Raw genomic sequence first — 15346 nt, 5'->3', positions numbered from 1 at the left:
GATCAGTTAGTAGTTGGTTCTATTTAAGATTAAGGCCACAGTGGAAGATACAGATTTGGGACTTATATAACTCAATAATCTTTGAAAGTTCTAAAGAAAGCAGGAGAGGGACTAACATAGATAACAAATTGGTGACACTGGAAAGAACCTTGAAAGTGTAGAATCTCATGGTGTAGGAAATTAATTTTGCAATTTCTATATGAATGGCTATGGAATCATGGTACAAGACTTTTTAAAAAAAAGAGAGACAATTAAGATAACATGAGGTATTGATTTGTTGATTTCCTTACTCTAGCTTTTTTAAAGCCTTTTTTTTTTTAAGTAAGTGAGGTATTAGAAAAATGATGAATCTGAAACACAACACAAGGAAAATTTACCTATTTAGCAATTGTTTTCGTGTTTGTCAGACTTGATAAAATTCCAGTTCACATTCTGTAGTTCTTTTTTTTTAATAAAGTAAGTATTAATAAAGTAAGTTCTTTTTTTTTAATAAAGTAAGTACACTGGAAAGAACCTTGAAAGTGTAGAATCTCATGGTGTAGGAAATTAATTTTGCAATTTCTATATGAATGGCTATGGAATCATGGTACAAGACTTTTTAAAAAAAAGAGAGACAATTAAGATAACATGAGGTATTGATTTGTTGATTTCCTTACTCTAGCTTTTTTAAAGCCTTTTTTTTTTTAAGTAAGTGAGGTATTAGAAAAATGATGAATCTGAAACACAACACAAGGAAAATTTACCTATTTAGCAATTGTTTTCGTGTTTGTCAGACTTGATAAAATTCCAGTTCACATTCTGTAGTTCTTTTTTTTTAATAAAGTAAGTATAATTTTAATAGTATTCTCCTCCTAGGTTTTAGAGCCACACAAAAGACAGAATTTCACTACTGTGTATCTTACAGTATATGAATAAATAAGAGGATTTAGAGAAACTGAGTTCGAAATTCTTACTCTACTATAACACTGAGAAAGTTATAAAACCTTAAGTCTAAATTTTTTCACTTGTAAAGGATCTATTTTATTCTGAATTCTTATAAAAATAAGTGATATGTCTAAAGTTACTAAAACATTTCCTAGCATCACATAGCAAAGCTCAGTATACAAAAGCTTTATTGATTTGAAAGATAAATTATTTCCAGGTGAAATATTATTTTGCCCACTTAAAAATATGCTCAACACTGTTTTCAAAATGGGTGTCTGTGATACAGGATTTCTACTTCCCATACTATGTTAGTATTTTCTTCTATGATTATAAACAGTAATTATACAGAAAAATATATATATTCCTTTAAAATCATGAGAATTACCAATATAAGTAAATGCACAAAATGAGAAAAAAAATTGTAACAGATTCAAATTTATACACGGTGGTTAAATCTATTATTTCATTCAACATTATTCTGGACAACTGTCCCTCTTCTTCCATCATCCCCATCACTGCTTCAACCTTGTAGTTTGAGTCAAAACTAACATCTTTCAAGGCCCAGCCTGGCCATCATTAATTGGAAAGAGTTGTGTACATACTCAAAGATGTGCCACTCAGATAGTTTCTCCACATTTTGAAATTGAAACTTCAGAGAGCTAATTCTTCTGGATTGGTGAGGAGAGAACCATAGCCACAGAAGCAGTTGGTAGACGTGACATCCACAGAGTGGACGAAGCACGTCTGCACAAAGAAGGACTAAACTTGACAATGTGAGATGGAGAGCCCGGAAATATTCCCTTTCTTGTTTACAGTTGTCCATAAAGCCAGCTGCTCATAGGACTTTTGGTGGTATGTTTCTGTGAACAAATGTATTTCCCTTTTGGCCTGAGTTTGTTCAAGCTGGGTTTCCTTCAGTTGAAAACAAAAGTGTCCTGAGAAATGTTTATTGTCAAACATTACTGTGTATAATTAGCTCATTTGGAGCACTAAGCTCAACATGGCAAAACAAAGCTGTCTTCACATGGTATTATTTATATTTGAGGAAATTTGGGTGAAAAGTCAAACTTTGGGAAATTGTTATTAAGACATTCATCTTCAGAGATATCTGCATTTACCTTTCTTGTGTTGTTAATTTCCCCTTTTAGGAGGACGTATCAATGAGTTCCCCCTACCCCAACAAAAGTATAGAACAGTTTGTCTTGATTGAAATTCACCCTTTTAGCTCCGAAGTGCTCTGCTGGAGCAGCTGCATAAACAAAGGATTTACTGCTTTATATTGAGGATGCAACTCTTATTGGTGTTTGTATTATCCTTGGGTTCATTTCATTGGTTGTTCACTTGCTAGGAAATGTAAGAAGCCTGCAATATAATAGGACTCTGGTTTTAATGATTGGCTGATATCTTAACTTCCCAAGTTTTTTTGGTTTTGTTTTTTTTTTTTGTTTTTTTTTTTTTTTTTATACAGACCCTTCCATTTCCACCATTTAAAGATTTTAGTAGTTACGTATAATCATGTGTAGAGATTTTCAAAATATAATTTCCAAATAATTTTACAACACTGCTACTATTTAGGAGTTATTTGAACTTTGCTATATTAAACAAAATACTGTTACCAAATGAAATTAAAAGTGAAAAATAAAATACTACCACTAACTATTTAAGCAGTAATGTATTATTATTTGCTAGCTATTCTGTTAGTAAAGAGATGAGAAAGTAGTACTTTCTAAAAAAATTGGGATTATTACTTCATTTTGTTATTTTTTCTAATATGGCATTAGCAGATTTACTCAGAAAAGAAGATGCAGCCAAACTTCTTTGGGGGGGCTGTATAGAAAATACAAAAAAAATATTGTTTTTTTTTTTTTCTTTTCTAAGCACAAAGCTATAAAAGCAGGGCCTCTCCTTCTGGAAAAGATTGAGAAGCTTCTATTAACAACCATAACAACTGGACTACATATGTACATTGAACACACTGAACAAGAGAACACATGCTCTTTGATGGCCCTGAGGTCTTATTTTAAGCTGTTCCTGTTTACAATCCTTGATGCTCCACCCTCCCACCTCTTCTGAACATTCAGACTCTGTTTCTCCACTCAGCTAAAGGCTTTGTGCTGTCTCATGGTATTTTCTTTACCACATGCAATTTCTGAAGAGGTTACTTCTGTTATGCTCCCAAGACTGACCTGAGCCTGCGACAGTAACTCAGTATTTGACTGAATGGAATAAGTACTGAAAATACTATAATAATTAAAATACCTAGAAAATTATCTCTATACAGTTCAGTAAGAGGTGCCATTTCTCTCGTTTTCAAGTCAGACATCAGAATACCACTGTCAGATGGGATTTATCCAGCTCAGATAACTACCCACGACAATACCACAAGGGAACCTTGACTATATATTTATAAAGAGGAAAAAAACACACACAAAAAATATAAATTTACTTAAAGTGACTAAATTCACACTCCAAAATGAGAATAATATACATTTTACTATAAATTTCATATAGACCATACAATAAGTGAGACAATAGATTATAATTTTACAGCTCTTATAGAAAGAGCTTCTTAGTATATAACATTATACAATTGTTCTGTATATATGAGTCTATGCATAATGTTATACATGAAGAATCTAGTTGAAAAGAAAAATAAATCATCATTTGTGTTTGGCTAAACAAATTGCTTTTGTATTTGTCCTTCTTGTGTTTTCTAAATTCTATTGACACTACTGCTGCTATTGTTCTGGGTTTATTGATCATAGGCAACCACTTTCATCTAATTAACCTCATACTGCTCTTCCCAGGATATAACTGGATTTGGTAAGAAGGCATTACTCCATATACTTAGTCTAATATCTGTGTTTTCTTATGTATTAGCTCAAGAACAGTTTCTCTCCCTCTGTCTCATCACCTTGAGATTCTCTGCCTCTTGTGTACCACCTATTGATATGATATGAGCTATACAAATTCAGGGAATAAGTGTATGAAGGGTTGTTATGATAGAAATAGCAACTTTCAGATAATGATCCAATCTGAGAAAAAGAATCCCCCCCTCAATTAGAAGGAAATAGAAATATTGTGGCACTTCCAGTGTGCCCTTCATAAGACAGCTCCCTGGGGAGTTCCCGTCGTGGCGCAGTGGTTAACGAATCCGACTAGGAACCATGAGGTTGCGGGTTCGGTCCCTGCCCTTGCTCAGTGGGTTAACGATCCGGCGTTTGCTGTGAGCTGTGGTGTAGGTTGCAGACGCGGCTCGGATCCCGCGTTGCTGTGGCTCTGGCGTAGGCCGGTGGCTACAGCTCTGATTCGACCCCTAGCCTGGGAACCTCCATATGCCGCAAGAGCGGCCCAAAGAAATAGCAAAAAGACAAAAAAAAAAAAAAAAAAAAAAAAAAAAAAAGAAAGCTCCCTGGAAACATAGTTCAGTCTAGACATGAGATGACATTATGGTGGCCGCATCAGAACTAAAAGCATCTGCATTTTGAAACACTTTTTAAAATGTACTTCACATGATGTTTAAAATTAAATTAGAGTATATAAAATACTATATAAATAGTAAATGACCAACAAATAGTAAAAGCATCATTATTCATCATTAGACAGAATCTACTCCTATATTATTTGGGTTTGAGAGATGATTCCCAGTTCTGGCTGCTAAAATCAAGTTTTGCAAGCCACTCGTTCCCCTCTCCAACTCCAATGTATCTGAAAAAAATTAACTAATGTAGGTATGACCATGATTAACTTAAGAATAAGAGCAGACATTTTCAGAATACTTGCAGACTGTTTAATGATATCTTACTATTCTTAAACTGTTTTGCTGGTAAGATTTGCATCTAATTACTTTACATGATGTACAGTAGAGCACTTTTTAATGCAATATTGCACAAGGAGATTTATTTGGATGGTGACATGTATATTCCCATCTGCAATCATTTATTTTCAGCCTACACATTTTTCAATGTTTATAGAAATAGCCCCCAAATATAATCATATAATTTCATGATTGATTTTTTGATAAGCTCTCTCTAAAATCCTGAAAGATTTTACTTAAAGTCAATCAAGGTATGGTTGACTTAAGCTTTCTATCCAAAATTTTGCATATTGTTGGCAAAAAACATACAATGCTAATTTGGGGGATTGCTTTGCTGTACTCTAGGTTAGATGTGGTTTATAATGACCCAAGTTGAAATCCAAAGCACATTTTGAAATAATGATGTGGAGCAAAATATTCTTCTTACTATAAAATTTCTGGGTTTTATTCTTTCTCATTTCTTATTTCTTTAACTAGTTAGAAATTACTGGAAACTGCATCTGGATGGCAGTGGGGGAGAAAGGGGTTACAATCAGCAAAGTATATATAATGCAATATTTTTAAAAAAATGACCTAATCCTGAGTTTGGAAACGTTAGAGTATGGGAACATGGTAGAGAGAGAGGATTGAAACATCTGGTCCAGTTGCAAGTGAATGACTTGGAGTGACAGCCTCACCTGAGCGAGAAGCATGCAAATGAAGAGAAACATCCTGAGAAGTCAGTCGGTGGGAAGAAACAACAGGGGAAGGCTACTTAAAAGAACAGACAAAATAATACCAAAAGGGAAATATTTTAAACTTGTGAATGCACATTTGAGATTTCATAGGCAAAGAGTAGGTCACGAGGAGAAAAAAATGATGAGAAACATATAAGTTAACCTTTCTGAATAGTAATGCCACATGCAGGAGTTTCCCAGCCATCAGCACTATCCCTGAAGACCATTTATACTTCACAGCATTAATATTCATTAGGTGTAACACCATATGCTACACAGCAGGATGCATTGCCAGCAGACTGTTTGTCATGAAGCCAGATTTAATAAAGCATTGTAAAACAAACATTATGATGATAAATACAAAATGACAGGCTAATTAAGAGAATCTTAATTGCCATTTTTCCATAATAACATTTGTTTAGTTGTATCTGTCTTTGTGCTATCATCCTTCTTGTTCAGCTTGCATTCCAGGTACCTTCCTCATCACTCCCCACCAAAGGAAAGTTATACCACATATGATTTAAAGTACTTAATCCCTCCTTTTCCCCCCTCCCACAAATCCATTATAAGGTAATAAATAGCTGTATGCCATTGATGATCATAAACAGTAATACTGAATCTTAAAGGCATGGAAAGCATTTCTAATGGAGGTTGTGTACTCACTTCTCAGGTGAAATAAGTTGCAGAAATAAATACAAATGCTAAATCCAAATATCACCTGAAATCTTCTGTGAAATATTTGAAGTTAACTTTTTTCAGCCTGAAGAAATCCCATTTGGATCACAGAAGTCTCTAACCATTTTAAAAGAACTCCTGACACCCATCAAATTTCATGGAGCAGCTTTCTAGCCAAGCGAAGAGAAGTGACTTACCTACCTTACATCATGCTAGTGAATACAATGTCTCTAAGTCTTCACTCAAGACTTCTGTATCATATTTCACAAGCTCCCCAAATGGCATAGTCCATAAAATATCTTATATTTTTCCCCCCTTACTTTATAAAATACCCATTCAAAATGCATTCTTGGTGCAGTTTAGAAATAAGGGCTTACTAAGAAGTCAGAATATTGCCTGGGAAAGGGATTAATAACCAGCTCCAAGAGTCTTTACCATGTTTCCCCCAGTCCTTTCACTAAAATACAAGTTCTAGTTCTAAGCTTTGCTGTACTGTGGAATGATCAGACTAAAGGAGATTCAAAATCAGAAGTGTGCTGGTAAATATTTAATACCCAGATCTAAGATTGGTAGAATACAAAGATGCAGGTTTTGTGGATCTCAAGCTAAAAATGAGAAGTCACTTAAGAAGCTGGAAAGAGATGCCCATGATTGGCTACCACAAGTGTTGATGGAACATATACATGTACGATGAACTATTTATCAGTAAAGAATCATCATAACTGAGTTTTCCATTTGGAGGGAGAAAGAGAAAATTTTCAGAATTCTTTTGTATCCATGGTTCAGGAAAAAAATCTTTGCGCTCACAGACTGGAAATCAAAATATATCTATAGGGAGTTCCCACTCTGGCTCAGTGATAATGAACCCATATCCATGAGGACACGGGTTTGATCCCCGGCCTTGCTCAGTGGGTTAAAGGATCCTGTGTTCCTATGAGCTGTGGTGTAGCAGATGCAGCTAAGATCCTGCCTTGTTGTGGCTGTGGTGTAGGGTGGCGGCTGCAGCTCCAATTCGACCTCTAGCCTGGGAACTTTCATATACCATGGATGTGGTGCTAAAAGACAAATGTATGTAGATAAATAATAATAAGTCTATGATAAATTTTTGGCCAACAAATTATAATTTCATAAGCAGTTAAATTGGGACAAATATCTACTCCAACCAAAATTACAATAATGTTATTTACAGTAGGAAAAAAATCATAATGGACTCTGAAACACAATGTTAAAATTTTCCCAACTATGTCTTTAAAAAGTGAATATAGGAGTTCCCATTGTGGCACGGTGGAAACAAATCTGACTAGAACCATGAGGTGGGTTCAATCCTGGGCCTCACTCAGTGGGTTAAGGATCCGGTATTGACGTGAGCTGCAGTGTAGGTCACGGTTGCATCGGATCTGGCATTGCTGTGGCTCTGGTGTAGACCAGCAGCAACAGCTCTGATTAGACCCCTGGCCTGGGAACCTCTATATGCTGTGGCTGTGGCCCTAAAAAAAAAGTGAATATAAATATGTGAAGCAATCCTCTGTAAAATTTTTTTGAGAAAAATTGATGATGCTTTCAGTATTATCTGTATATATTATAAACAATTATCTTCCTTATTTAAGCTATGGATTGTTTAACTATTTAATTTAGTTTTGGAGGGATAGGAGGCAGGGGGGAGGCTGAACATGTCTCCTGATAAAATGTGTATAAAGTCAAATGGGAACTATAATCTGAAAATTTCTCAACACTCTTCAAAATAACTACTAATTCTGTAGACATAGTAGACTTAAAAGTAAGCTTGCACATGGATAGTTCTACTTCAATTGATGTTACTAGATGTTTGTTCAGTTATTTTGTGAAACACTGCAGTTATATAACTTTATAAAGTTTTAAAAGGATATAATTATTAACTTTTAAATTTTCACAATCATCATAATTAAACTTGGCTTTGAATCTTGGATCCACCACTTGCTAAGACATTTGAAGAAACTTAACATCTCTGGGCATAGCTTTATTATTGGTAAAATAATGGCACTAGGTATATATTGAGTATCCAAAGTGTTTAACAATGCAACTGGTTTCAAAAGCACATAATAATAATAATAATTATTATTATTATTATTAACACTATTTAAATTGCTGCAAGTACTCTGACCAGTGAAAAGGAGGAATACAACATTTCTCTTTTTTTCCTAGACTTTATTTGATAGAAACATCTTTCCATTGAACTAACATACTTTTAGGCTGAATTGTATACATTCCAATGTGGCAATTATATCTTTACAGTTCTAGTCATTGCTATGAGACTAGTGCAGTAAAGACATGAAATTGGCATAATTCAGGTGAGATCTTGGATAGAGTGCATTTCTTCCTCTCCTTCCTCTTTTTTTTGGTTTTTGTTTTTAAGAGCCACACCTGTGGCATAAGGAAGTTCCCCGGGCAAGGGTAGAATGGGAGCTGCATCTGAGACCTAAGCAACAGTTCATGGAAACGTCGGATCCTTAACCCAATGAGCAAGGCCAGGAACTGAACATCCTCATGGAGACTATGTCAGGTCCTTAACCTGCTACTTCATCATGTCTGAGAAAAAGTATGCATAAGGATACTATAAAGCTAATTTCTTTGTTATAATGCATTGCTGTATAACATATCCCTTATATGGGCCAAATCAACATAAAGATTATGATTGGAAGATTAAGGAAATGCTTTGAATTTATGCTAAACAACTATTTCTGCTAGATAAACTTCTCGATGAGTTTATTCTTCTCACAAATTAATATAATGAATTCCCTAAATTTCAGGATTAGTGTCTTTTTAAATATACTCATGAACTAAAAAGTGCACAAACAATTCTACAAAAAAAAAGAGCATGTTCAAATGTCTCTTTTACTTTTGAAATAGTGGGAAAAATAATGAAAAAGCAAAAAAATCATATTTTATTTAAGACAAAAGAATTACCTTCCCCCAGCAAAAAGCTTTTTTTTTTGTTGTTTTTTTTTTTTGTCTCTTTGCCATTTCTTGGGCCGCTTCTGTGGCATATGGAGGCTTCCAGGCTAGGGGTCCAATCGGAGGTGTAGCCACCAGCCTACGCCAAAACCACAGCAACGCGGGATCCAAGCCACCTCTGCAACTTACACCACAGCTCACAGCAACGCCAGATCCCCACCCCACTGAGCAAGGCCAGGGATCGAACCCACAACCTCATGGTTCCTAGTCGGATTCATTAACCACTGAGCCACAACGGGAACTCCAGAGTTTTTAATTGCAATTGTAAGTGTCATAAATGTCCTTTCTGAGTTCTATATTTTTGTGATTTAGATCAGAAACTTATTTTTAATTTAAATTTAATATTGAACACACATTTATGAAACTATAGGCTTAAGTGATTTAAATGTAATAGTATCTTTGTCATGAAAATAATTACTTTAAACAAAAAATCTTTTGGCAAAATATTTTTAATCAGTTAAATTCAGAGGGAAGCACCCACTTACCCTGCCTGTACATGATCCAGCATTACTCTACATTTTTCTAGGGTTTGCCAGATGTTTGGTTATAAAGATCAATTGCCTTTGGTGTAAAAACTGTGAATCCATTTTCTAGCCATTAGGTTTAGTCGGAGAATAAACATAGCTTTTCTGTTTTTTAAAAGCTTATATCATCCATCTAATCTCAGAAACATCCACCTGAAATTCATTTCAATAGAATGGACCTATACAAAGAGGCAGAGTATAGAAGTTTAGTTTGGTACAAGACAAGCCAGATCCCTTACTTCTTGGCAGTTTTTACTGCTAGACACGCTGTGAGCTCATCTATAACAATGAAGGCGGTGCAGCATCTAAGCGCAGCTTTGACTCTGTGCAGAGCATCAGGTTTCCACTCTGCCTTATCCTCTGTCTGGATACTTTTCCTGCTGTTGGAATCTAGTAAACTGGATGACTCAGTGAACCAAGTATCATATAGGCTTAAGTGAGTCCTTGGTAACTAGCAAAAGGGTAGTAACTCCATGGGTTCACTGAAATTTTGTATCCTAGAACCATAAATTATGACATGGCATTTGGTTGATCAAATACCCCTCCCCCCAAAATTACAAGTTTCTACTTGTTACCTCCAGATGGGCAAGTGATTTTTCAGTTTTATATTTTATACCCATTCTATCCATTGTTTCTGCTGTTACTACTGATATAGCATGATTGCTGTTATGTTATAGATCATTAATATTTGGAAAAGCCTAAAGAATATCATTTTGTATTAAGTATATACAGAATAATATATAAAGGACACCTAAAATTAATTTTGAGAAACACCTATGGTAATATTTAAGAATTATGAAAGATGGGCAAATATTAAAACATATTTAGAGCAGTGATAATATAAATTAGCATAGGATTTGTGCAAATAAAAAAGATCAGTTGAAAGAGGATAGATTTTCTTTAAATGGAATGTGTATATGCAGAGTGTTATGTAATAAAGAAGTGTCATAAACCAGTGTAAAATGAATGTATGTTTAATAAATTATGCTGAGAAAATTAGTTGAGGGAAAAAATATGTAACTTCACATTCTGTGTATCACAATAAATTTGACTAGTGCTATTATTGTTCATATTTCTTAAGTTTCACAGAAGTAACATACATTGTTTTATCATAATATCTGTTATTTTACAGTAGAGAATAAATAAATATATATATTAATTATGACTAAAAAAATATGTATATTTCTTTTTTATTTTTTGTCTTTTGTCTTTTTAGGGCCTCACCCTTGGCATATGGAGGTTCCCAGGCTATGGGTCGAATCGGAGCTATAGCTTCGTCCTATGCCACAGCCACAGCCATGCAGGATCCAAGCCGTGTCTGTGATCTACACCACAGCTCACAGCAGCACTGGATCCTTAACCCACTGATAGAGGCCAGGAATTGAACCCGCATCCTCATGGATACTAGCCGGGTTCATTAACCACTGAGCCATAACAGAACTCCATAAGTACATTTCTTGTGGTCAGGCACATGTGTTATATGTAGTTAATAATTCCAAGGCTTTTAGTATAGCGTTGAGTCCATAAATTACTGCCATCTATTATTTATCTGAGTACTACGCATTGAGATTATCTATCCAAAACTTGTAAGTACTACTGCAAAACAAAAAGTTGCTTGCAACTGATATGGAAATGTGAGCAAATTATAGAAACAATGAATAAAATCTTTAGACTATTTGAAAAAAAAAGTAATCTAGTATTCCTCAGACAACCATTAAACAGTCTTTGCAAGAAGAGAGAAAATGATAAATGTCAGCCTTATATGTTTTGTCTTTTTGTTTGTTTTTGTTTCATGTTCTGTTGTGTTTTCTTTTTTGGATTTTTTTTTTTTTTGGCTTTTGGAGCCTATTTATAATAGAGGTATCATGTCGCTTTCCATAAGAAGTCTTCCTTGTATTAATTTCTCTAATTTTGTTCAAATTTCATATCAGTTTTGTTTTTGAATATGTACTTTATCATTACATTATACTGACTTATCCTAGCGCTGTGTCTTTCACTTTGTCGTGAATTTATACATGTATCGTTAGAATGAACAAACTAAACAGAGTAGTTATACATGTAGGAAGAGAGAGATAAGAACTACAGTATATAAATACAAACGATAAATATTTACCTCAGGTGTAACATGCTTAAAGGCAGGTGTACAGAAATATAACTTTATTTTGCTACAACTAACCTTACATACTTTGAGCCCTAATCTTGTTGGCCTCCTAAGACACTTTTACTTTAGTCTCCTCAGTAAAATTTCTGATGAAGGTGGTTAGGATAAAAGGGGCAAAGAGAAGCTGAGGAAAGGAGGGTTATGGGACAATCAGGCTTCAAGGGAGGAGAGCATCTTTCTCAGTCGGTTACCCACACAGCTCTTTTCCAGGATGCCTTTTCTTCCTGTGTCTACTGCCTGCCCTATCAGTGCCAACTTTAGGGATCATGGAATCTAGTCAGTATTTCACAATGTGTCTGAGGGCCCAGAAGTTTGTGAGAGGCTCTCTGCAATCACACTTAAGCATCACAAAACCATTCCTTCTCTGAGTGTTTTCTTCCACCTCCTCAGTACCATTGGACCCTTTGGGGAGGTGAGGGGTTAATATCCTTTTTAACTTGTACTACTTCCTGTCTGTTCCCCTCCACACAAAATCCCAGACTCTTCTAATCTGGACAAAGTAGGTTTGATACAATAGGAAAATACTTTTCCCAATAATATTTTCTAAAGTTACCTCATTCCTAATCTTTGTTTCCTCAGAGATTCACAACCAATGAGGGGAAAACATCAACCCCAAATGTCTTTATTGCTTGACATATGAAGTGTTTTCTTACAGAGTTTTATGAAAAGAAATAAATTAAATTTATTGCCAAAACTTTATAAAATTTGGATTTCTAGCTTCTCCTAGAAATTTTAAAAATTGGGATTCAGGGGATCCTCACTGGTATATCATAAAAAAATAGTGCCCAGTTAGAGCTGCTCACATAAGAAGAAATGCATGTTCTCTATTTTGTGTTCTCTAGCTGCCAGCTCTCCTGAAAACTGAGGCAAGTTTGAGTTGCCATTCATCCCTCATCTTTCACTGTTGTTTCTTTTACACCTGCTCATTTCATTCTTTCATAGAATCTATCTTGACCTCTGTATGCATTTGCTTTTGCACATAGGACAAAAGGCTTCAGTTTTGGGAAAACAAACACAGAAATTCTGAAAGACTTTTTTCTATATTGTCATGTCCCTCCCTGAGGGCAGTGAGCAGAGACTAGTTGTTTTTGAAAGACCAAGGAAAAGAAAGCGTGATGCACAAATAAAGGACATGGATTGATAGCTCAAACATATTATTCTACTACTGACTTGTGAAGTTATTTCATACATTATTTTAATTATGACAGAGGCACAATCATTAATTCTGCATAAAGCCCCCAAATGTAACACGTTTATCAAATCATTGATATGTATATAAGATGTTACATTTATGAATGTTTTTAAAGAGTCACCATGAAATTCAACACCTTTAGAAATTTCATTTTAATGAAGACTCAAACATAATTAACTCAAAATAAAACCAAATGACTTAAAGCCTGCATGTAAAATTTGAAACGGACAGCTTGCCAGAATGATTTTTGCAAGGGATGGCTAATGTAGAGTTTCAGCTATTAGGTCATGCTAGTTAAAGCTGCATTAAAACAAAACCAGAAGTGTTTGTCTTTCAAAGGACCAGATCTAGTCTGTAAAAAATCGATTTCCTTGCAGGTGGATACCATAAACATGCTGAGGTTCTGCTAATGCCTCTCAGAATACAATATGCATAGTAGGGCCTTGATATAATTGGGGCGGGGGGAATGACTACATGCTGAACGAAAAAAATTTTTGCAACAAGAGTTAAAATTCATTTTTGAAATTAAAAGTAAACAAAATTAAATATTCACTTCTTCAGTTGCACTAGCCTTATTTCAAGTGCTTTCATATTGGAGAGTGTAGATCAGAACAAAGGAGAGCAATCAGTGCTAGGCTGTGGCATGTAAGGGATACATTAAGGTAAAGAAGCATCGGAAGAAGTGAAAAAAAAAAATCCAAAGAGGTACAGAAAAAAACAAAAGACAGAATTCATTCATTCTCACAGCTCAGAAGAGCCAACCGTGTCTATCTCTCCAATTTTGCATTTAGTGATGTCACATTGGTAGCATGGTTTTGGCCATTCTGGGCATATTCACTCCACAGATAGTCGTAAATGCTCCCCTTCCATGCCAAGAGCTAGTTGTTAAAGATTTACCAGAACATCAATAGACCTAAAATTTTTAATGATATAATAAATATGTGGATTCTAATAAAAAAAGATACAAAATAACTTATTCACAAAAGAGAAACAGACTCAAAGATTTCAAAACCAAATTTATGGTTATCAAAGGGGACACGTAGGGGGAGGGATAAATTAGGATGTTGGGATTAACATATACAAACTACTATATATAAAATAGATAAGTAACAAAGACCTACTATATAGCACAGGAAAATGAACTCAATACTGTGTAATAAACTATATGTGATAAGAATCTGAAAAGGAATTGATATATGTATGCGTGTGTGTAACTGATTCACCTTGCTGTACACCTGAAACTAACACAACATTGTGTAAGGCAACTATATCCCAATAAAATTTAATGAAAAAATTTTTCAAAAATCAGATTGATTTTAATTTTCTAAAACTTTTAATATCTTTCTATCCAAATGAAATATAAAATCCTGTAAGGCCCTACATATTATGACTTTAATTGACCTCTCCAAAATCATTTACATTCTGGTATTAAATTACTCTGTTTTTCTTTCAACATGTCAACCTTGTTCCAATTTAGAATTTCTTTTGCTTGTTGAATATTTTCCCCACAGATCTGTTAATTTCACCCATTTGCACATTTGCTTTCACAAAATCTTTCAAGAACCAGTTCCTCCGTAACCACTGTAATAATCTACCTGCATCTTTGCTTTATTTTTCTTTCTAGAATTAAACTTGAAATTATAACTTTTTTTTGCTTAATTCTTGTCTGTATCTGGAAATAAAATGTAAGCTCCTTGAGGACTATGTTGTTTTTTTTCCAGTGCTTTAAGCTGCTAGAGCACTGTATGATACATAGTGGCATTCAGTAATAATTTTATGCTTGTGGGAATAATTGAATGAACGAATGAATGAATGAATGAATGAGTGAATGAATTTAAATGGAATCTATAATACATGGATTTGTATATAGGGGATGAAAGCACATAGAGAGCCAAGGGATATTTCAGTTTCCAGGCTCAGGTAATCAGGAAGACATTCACTACATAAGATAATAAACACAAGAGGAAGAATACATAGGAAGACGAGCATTACAAGCTCCAATTACAACTACAAGTAACTGTGGAAACTATGAATCGAGAAGTCAAACAAGATATTAGATACATCAGTCTAGATGCGGGGAGAGAAATGGGCTCTAGTCAAAGATTTGACAACTCTTGTTTACAGGTAGCAGTTCAAGCTACAGAAGTGAATTTGGTCACTTAGGAAAATGGTAATTAAGGAGAAGATAAAAAAATTCAGTATGGAATTCTGGAGAACACCAAAATTTTAGTGGTGATTAGAGATAAAAATGTGTAGGCAGAAGTAAAAAAAAAACAACAAAAAAACAAAACTTAGAGAGGTACTAAAGAAACAAGGAGTCCGTCTTCATTTATTGTCACAGCAAAA

General features: G+C 34.6%; 1 protein-coding gene across 3 annotated transcripts in view; it reads right to left on the bottom strand.

Annotated features, from left to right (window-relative positions):
• LOC146397796 (uncharacterized) overlaps positions 1–15346 on the bottom strand; it is a 519577-nt gene that overhangs the window by 106153 nt on the left and 398078 nt on the right. The window lies entirely within an intron of this gene.

This window comes from Sus scrofa, chromosome 13 (assembly GCF_054392235.1).
Source record: "Sus scrofa isolate SSC_HxYL_T2T_F1_AM1 chromosome 13, Sscrofa_HxYL_maternal_Yorkshire_Landrace_v2.0, whole genome shotgun sequence".
Classification (NCBI taxonomy): Eukaryota; Metazoa; Chordata; class Mammalia; order Artiodactyla; family Suidae; genus Sus; species Sus scrofa.
The sequence above is the reverse complement of the archived record's forward strand: the minus strand, read 5'-3'. Positions and strand labels throughout refer to the sequence as shown.